Source organism: Aplysia californica, unplaced genomic scaffold (genome assembly GCF_000002075.1).
Source record: "Aplysia californica isolate F4 #8 unplaced genomic scaffold, AplCal3.0 scaffold01075, whole genome shotgun sequence".
Taxonomy (NCBI): Eukaryota; Metazoa; Mollusca; class Gastropoda; order Aplysiida; family Aplysiidae; genus Aplysia; species Aplysia californica.
The window spans coordinates 116,176-122,576 of record NW_004798345.1 but is presented as its reverse complement, the minus strand read 5'-3'; the positions used below and the strand labels follow the sequence as shown (position 1 = coordinate 122,576).

At 41.9% G+C, this 6,401-nt stretch overlaps 1 long non-coding RNA gene across 1 annotated transcript in view; it reads right to left on the bottom strand.

The window, feature by feature from the left end:
- Positions 1–4,086: 4,086 nt before the first annotated feature.
- LOC118478865 overlaps positions 4,087–6,401 on the bottom strand; it is a 6,059-nt gene continuing 3,744 nt past the window's right edge. Inside the window, exon 3 of the long non-coding RNA XR_004859324.1 lies at positions 4,087–4,103. This is a non-coding gene — a long non-coding RNA (uncharacterized LOC118478865). The remainder of the gene's footprint in view (positions 4,104–6,401) is intronic.

Sequence of the window (6,401 nt, the reverse complement as noted above, 5' to 3'; positions counted from 1 at the left end):
GTGTGTGTGTGTGTGTGTGTGTGTGTGTGTGTGTGTGTGTGTGTGTGTGTGGGTTTGTGGATGCGTGAGAACTCACCATCTCCTCGTCGCTGGCAAACGGCTGGGGCTGTTCCTCTCCAGACATGATACTGCCTCCGCGAAGATTCCGAGATCTGGGGAAAGAGAAGGGGGAAAACGGACCTGACCAAAATTGTTGCGGTTACGAGGTCAGAGGGCTTGGAAATGTTATTTAGAATTAATACCTACAGAACGATAGTGACGCAGTCAGTTTAAAAATTGAGGTTCCGTGCGGGGATGTCCGTCCGCACCAAAACTATTTTCGCCCGTGCTGTAGCCCGTCCAACGAAAAGACACGCTTTTTTTAACGGATGACTTGGGACAGATGACATCGATTGTTATCGAGCTACCGTTCCCGGTCTTGTTCCATTTACATCAATATCCGTAAGAAAATAGTTCCGCCTGACTCATATCGAGCAATATTTTATTTTTGCCTCTCAGGAAAAGTGCCCTTCCACACCAATCTGTAATGTTGAAATGAGTATTGCTCGAAAAGACAAAACGGGGTTGTCACGCGTTTAGAGGGCACTCTTTGGGAGAATTAGGGGTCCCGGCCTTATTCCATAGAAATAACACTCGCAATCGGAAACACAAACGGAAGCCGATTAAAAAAGCTGGCTTGAGTTGCCAGGGTCACAATGCCACCCGATGAAGAAAAAAATCAGGATGAAAATATTCTAAATTCGAACGACAAAAAAATACCGAAGACAGCTTTTTTACCCTACTTCCGTTTTTGTTTCCGACTACAAACTCTTAGTGTTATTTCTTTGGAGTTAAGCCGGGACCACTCCTCTCGAAGAATGCCGTTTAGAGAAACGAGGCTAAAAGTAAACGGGATCGAAAGTTATTCGCCAAAAAATCTAGGCCTATGTTTTTGCGTCGGACGAGCGCAGAAAATTTCCCAAACTGAAATGACGGTTCGAGGTCTCCACTTTTTAATTCAAGAATCACTCGCGTTTCTTACTCATGGAATACTGACTTCAAAGTGAACCATTAAAGAGATACATTTATAAATTACAATTTTATTGATCCCAGAGGGCAGTTTGGTTAACGGTGTCAAACACCGACATTTGCTTAACATTACTGTTGAGTCTAAACTCACTAGATCTGGACCCACTCACTTACTTAGCCATCCGAACCCCCATCTTTTAATTAGTTAAAACCGTTCGGCTCACCGTGCGACATTTCCAATCAACCACTAAACAACCCTAGATCTAGCTGTACAAAGCCAAGTCCTAGCATTAAGCATTGCCATTACTGGCCTTTGTAGAGCTAAATCTAAGTTTGTTTGAAGTTTGATAACTCATTTGTTAGTGAATGCCATTAGTCGGTAATAATATAATAATAGGATTCTCACTCGGTTGACTAAGCCTTTGGCTCACCGAGTGATATTTCCAATCAAACACTTTTCTAAACAGCCCTAGATTTAGCTCTACAAAGTGCCCAGCTCAGATAGATCTAGCATTGCTATTAGATCTTGATCTAGAATCTAGATCTAGATCTAGTCATTACTTAGTGAAGCTTTTGTTTTAGGAAGAGGCTAGCCGTACTTATTCTTAATATGATGGCTAGACTGACCTATTTACAAAAAATAGGCCTACTGAATTGTAAATATACATTTTTAGTGTGCAGTACCTAAAGTATTTGTATTTGAGACGAAACCAGGTGCCTTAATGACAGTGCATGTATTTTAAACCTCCTGTTTTCTAATGTTAATAGGGCCTAAGATAAGTACGGCTAGACTGGCAGTCTAGCCGTACTTAAGTACGGGTAGACATCCAGGCTAGCCGTACTTAAGGACGGCTAGACTGTCAGGCTAGCCGTACTTAATATTGATGGCTGAATTGTAAATGAAATTTTTAGTTTGCAATGCCTAAAGTATTTGTATTTCAGACAAACCAAAAGGTGCCTTACTGACTTGCATGTATTTGAACCTGAATAATTACTAGATCTAGATCTAGATCTAATGAGACCTGTGTACTTAACAGGCTTGAGTCGATTGGGCCAAACCTAGATCTAAGTACGGATAGACTGGCAGTCTAAGTACGGATAGACGGCTAGCCACTTCGTTTGTTTTATTAAATAGAAAGTGGCTTAAATAGAAAGTGGCTATTAGATTCTCACCCGCCCGGAAGTTCTCGCAAGATCAACTCCTCCCCTCTTCTCTCTCTCTCCGTCTCTTTCTGAATAGTTAAAAAATGATGTTAAAACACAAAAGTAAATAAATTTGGTTGTCTACAAGATGCTATGGCTATTTAACTTTTCGAATCTACAAAGATGCTATGGCTATTTAACTTTTCGAATCGAGCCGAACTACGCGGGTCGCCACTTTCTCTCTCTCTCTCCACTGCCCACAGACAAAATTGTACGCTTTTAGTAGGCTACAATTGTAATGGAACGTTTGTTCACGGCACAGAATTCTACAATTTTTCTGTTATCACAGTGTAGAATTCTGTGGTTTAGGGTGAACGCGCACCGGGTGAGAATAGCCACAAGACTCGCCTGCACTATTCTCACTCCGGGTGAGAATAGAGGTGGCCTATTAAATATTAGTTATAAATTAGTATTAGAATCTTCTAGATCTAGATCTAGAAAACTAGATCTAGATCTAGTATTAGTATTAGGTATTAAGGTTAGGCTCACCGTGTGCTATTCCCATTATACACAAAACCCTAGATTTAGCTCTACAAAGACCAGTCCTACCCCTGTACACTGCATGCAGTGCCAGTGGTCATAAGTTAGAATCACTACAGACTACATCTATTAAATACTAAGTTAGGGACTAAGAGCTAAGTACTAAGAAGGAGAAGCAAGCCTAGCTGACTAGCTGTGAGTCTTGTTTGGTTCTACACGATACAACATCTAGAATCTAGATCTAGATCTAGATCTAGATCTATACTAGCCTATGCAGTTCCAGTGGACATTATGATTAGTTAGTTATAATAAGTTAGGGACTAAGAAGAAGTAAGAAGGAGGGGCAAGCCTAGGCCTAGGTGTGGATTCTAGATCTAGGTCTAGATCTGGTCTCTCTCCCTCGTGAGACTCTGTGTGAGTCTTGTTTGGTTCTACACGATACAACATCTAGAGTCTAAATCTAAATCTAAATCTAAATCTAGATCTATACTAGCCTACACTGCACAGCTTTCAGCTACAATAAACCACCACAGCCATCTGATCATTACCTTAGGTTCTGAATTCAGATCAACAAGGCACAGAAACACGTTCGCACTGTATGCAGTTTCGCTTTCGAATGAGAGACAACGCGGCTTCCGCTTGGCAAATGTTTATGTTTTTCCTAATTTCTGAGCACAAACGAGGGGTGGTGTGCAATCTACCGAAGAAAGGCGATGGAAGCCGTGACTGAACGTAAAAGACCAAGCGAGTTAAATTATAAAATACAGAGAAAGAGAGAGAGAGAGAGAGAGAGAGAGAGAGAGAGAGAGAGAGAGAAAGAGGGTGGGTTGGAGGGGAGAGAGGGGGATTAGGGGTTTTGAGGTGACAACATCTTTGCCCCTTATTTTCAAAATATTTTTTTCTCTTTCACGAAAGGTTTGGCGATGATTTGTATTTTCCGCTAGACTGGAAAAATATACGCCCAAAGTGAGCTTTTTCTATGAGCGCAGACCTACGGGACACACCGGGAAGTGCTGCTGACTCTCTCTCTCTCTCTTTTTCTCCCTCTCTTTCTCTCTCTCCCCTCTCTCGTCCTGTCTTTTTTTCCTGAGTGTGTGCGTGCATGCGTGCAAGCGTGCGCGCATGCATGCATGTGCGTGTGTTTGTGTGCGTACAATATAATTTGTCTCACTTATATTATATGAATGTACGTCTCACTTATATCGACTGGAAATGTTTTAATGATAATGAAATATACCTATTTCGGGTCGGATGTGTGTGTGTATGCGCGAGTGTGTGTGTGTGTGTGTGTGTGTGTGTGTGTGTGTGTGTGTGTGTGTTGGTGCGTGCGTGTGTGCGGGTTTGAGGATGCGTGAGAATTCACCGTCTCCTCGTCGCTGGCAAACGGCTCCTCTCCGCGAAGATTCCGAGATCTGGGGAAAGAGAACCAAAACTGTTACGGTTACCAGGTCAGAGGGCTTGGAAACGTTATTTAAAATTAATACCTACAGAACGACACTGACGCAGTCGGTTTAAACATGAGGGACGGAGCGGGGATGTCCGTCGACACCAAAACTATTTTTGCCCGTGCTGTAGCCTGTCCGATGAAAAGACACGATTTTCTTACGGATGACTTGAGACAGACGGCACCGATTGTTAATGTTATCGAGCTACCGTTCCCGGTCTTGTATCAGTTTGTCCCATTTACATATCAATATCCGTAAGAAAATAGTTCCGCCCGACTCATATCGAGCAATATTCTGGCCTCTCTAAGAAAAGTGCCCTTCCACACCAATCTATAACGTTGAAAAAAGTTTTGCTCGAAAAGACAAAACGGGGTTGTCACTCGTTTAGAGGGCACTCTTCGGGAGAAGTAGTCCCGGCCTTATTCCGTAGAAATAACACTTGCAATCGGAAACAAAAAAGGAAGCCGATTAAAAAATTAATGTGGGAAATATTCTAAACTTGAAGTAAGGAAAAAAAATTACCGAAGACAGCTTTTTTACTCGACTTCTGTTTTTGTTTCTGACTACAAGTCTTAGTGTTATTTCTATGGTGTTAAGCCGGGACCACTTCCCTCGAAGAGTGCCGTTTAGAGAATCTAGGTTAAAAGTAAACGGGATCGAAAGTTATTCGACAAAAAATCTAGGCTTATGCTTTTGTGTCGGACGAGCTGCGAAAAATTTCCCAAACTGAAATGACGGTTCGAGATCTAGGCCTACTCACTTAGTTGATTAGTCACCCGAGCCCCCAACTTTTAATTAGTTAAAACCGTTAAGACATAAATTTACAAATTACAGGGTTTTTTAAAATCCCACAAGGGTATTACTGTTGAGTCTAAACTCACTAGATTCTAGATCTAGGCCTACTCACTTAGTCACATAATAGTAATAGGAAGCATACAATCAAACGCTTTTCTAAACAGTGATATACAATCAAACGCTTTTCTAAACAACCCTAGATTTAGCGCCCAGCTGAGATAGATCTAACATTGCCATTAGATCTAGAATCTAGATCTAGTCATTAATTAGTGAATGCCAATACTCGGTAATAGAGGAAGCTTAAATTTGTTTTACTAAATTAGTATTAGTATTAGTAATTAGGGTTAGGCTGTGCTATTCCCATCAAACTTCAAACAAAACCTTAGATTTAGCTGTACATTGCATGCAGTTCCAGTGGACATTAGTTAGTTATAATAAGTTAGGGACTACTAAGAAGGAGAGGCAAGCCTAGGCCTAGGTCTACATTCTAGATTCTAGATCTATATTTATATTTATAATAATTTATATATAGATCTAAGGAGGTCTAGATCTGGTCTCTCTCCCTCGGGAGACTCTGTGGGTCTTGTTTGGTTCTACACGATACATCATCTAGAGTCTAGATATAGATCTATACTAGTCTACACTGCAAAGCTTTCAGCTACAATAAACCACCACAGCCATCTGATCATTACCTTAGGTTCCGAATTCAGATCAACAAGGCACAGACAACACGTTCGCAACTGTATGCAGTTTCGCTTTCGAATCAGAGACAACGCGGCTTCCGCTTCCAAATGTTTATGTTTTTTCTATTTCTGAGCACAGACGAGGGGTGGTGTGCAATCAACCAGAGAGACAGAGAGACAGAGAGACAGAGAGACAGAGAGACAGAGGGAAGAAGAGAAAGAGAGAGTGAGAGACAGAGAGACAAAGAGGGAAGAAAAGAAAGAGAGAGAGAGGGTGAGAGAGAGAAAGAAAGAGACAGAGAGACATAGAGACAGAGAGAGATAGAGAGAGATAGAGACTGAGAAAGACAAAGAGAGAGAGGCAGAGAGAGAGGCAGAGAGAGAGGCAGAGAGAGAGGCAGAGAGAGAGACAGAGGGAAGAAGAGAAAGAGACAGAGAGACAAAGAGGGAAGAAAAGAAAGAGAGAGAGGGGGGGGAGAGAGAAAGAAAAAGAAACAAAGAGAGAATGAGTGGGGAAATGAGAGAGAGACAGAGAAAGAGAGAGAGAGAGAGAGAGACAGAGAGAGAGAGAGAGAGACAGAGAGAGAAAGAGTGAGAGTGAAGAAATGAGAGAGGGAAAAAGAGAGTGAGTGAGTGAGAGAGAGAGAGAGAGAGAGAGAGAGAGAGAGAGAGAGAGAGAGAGAGAGAGAGAAAGAGAGAGTGGGTGGATATTGAGTTGGCGGGGATTAAGGGGGTATGACAAGACAACGACTTAATGTGCCTCTCACTTTCAAACGATGTTGGTGAC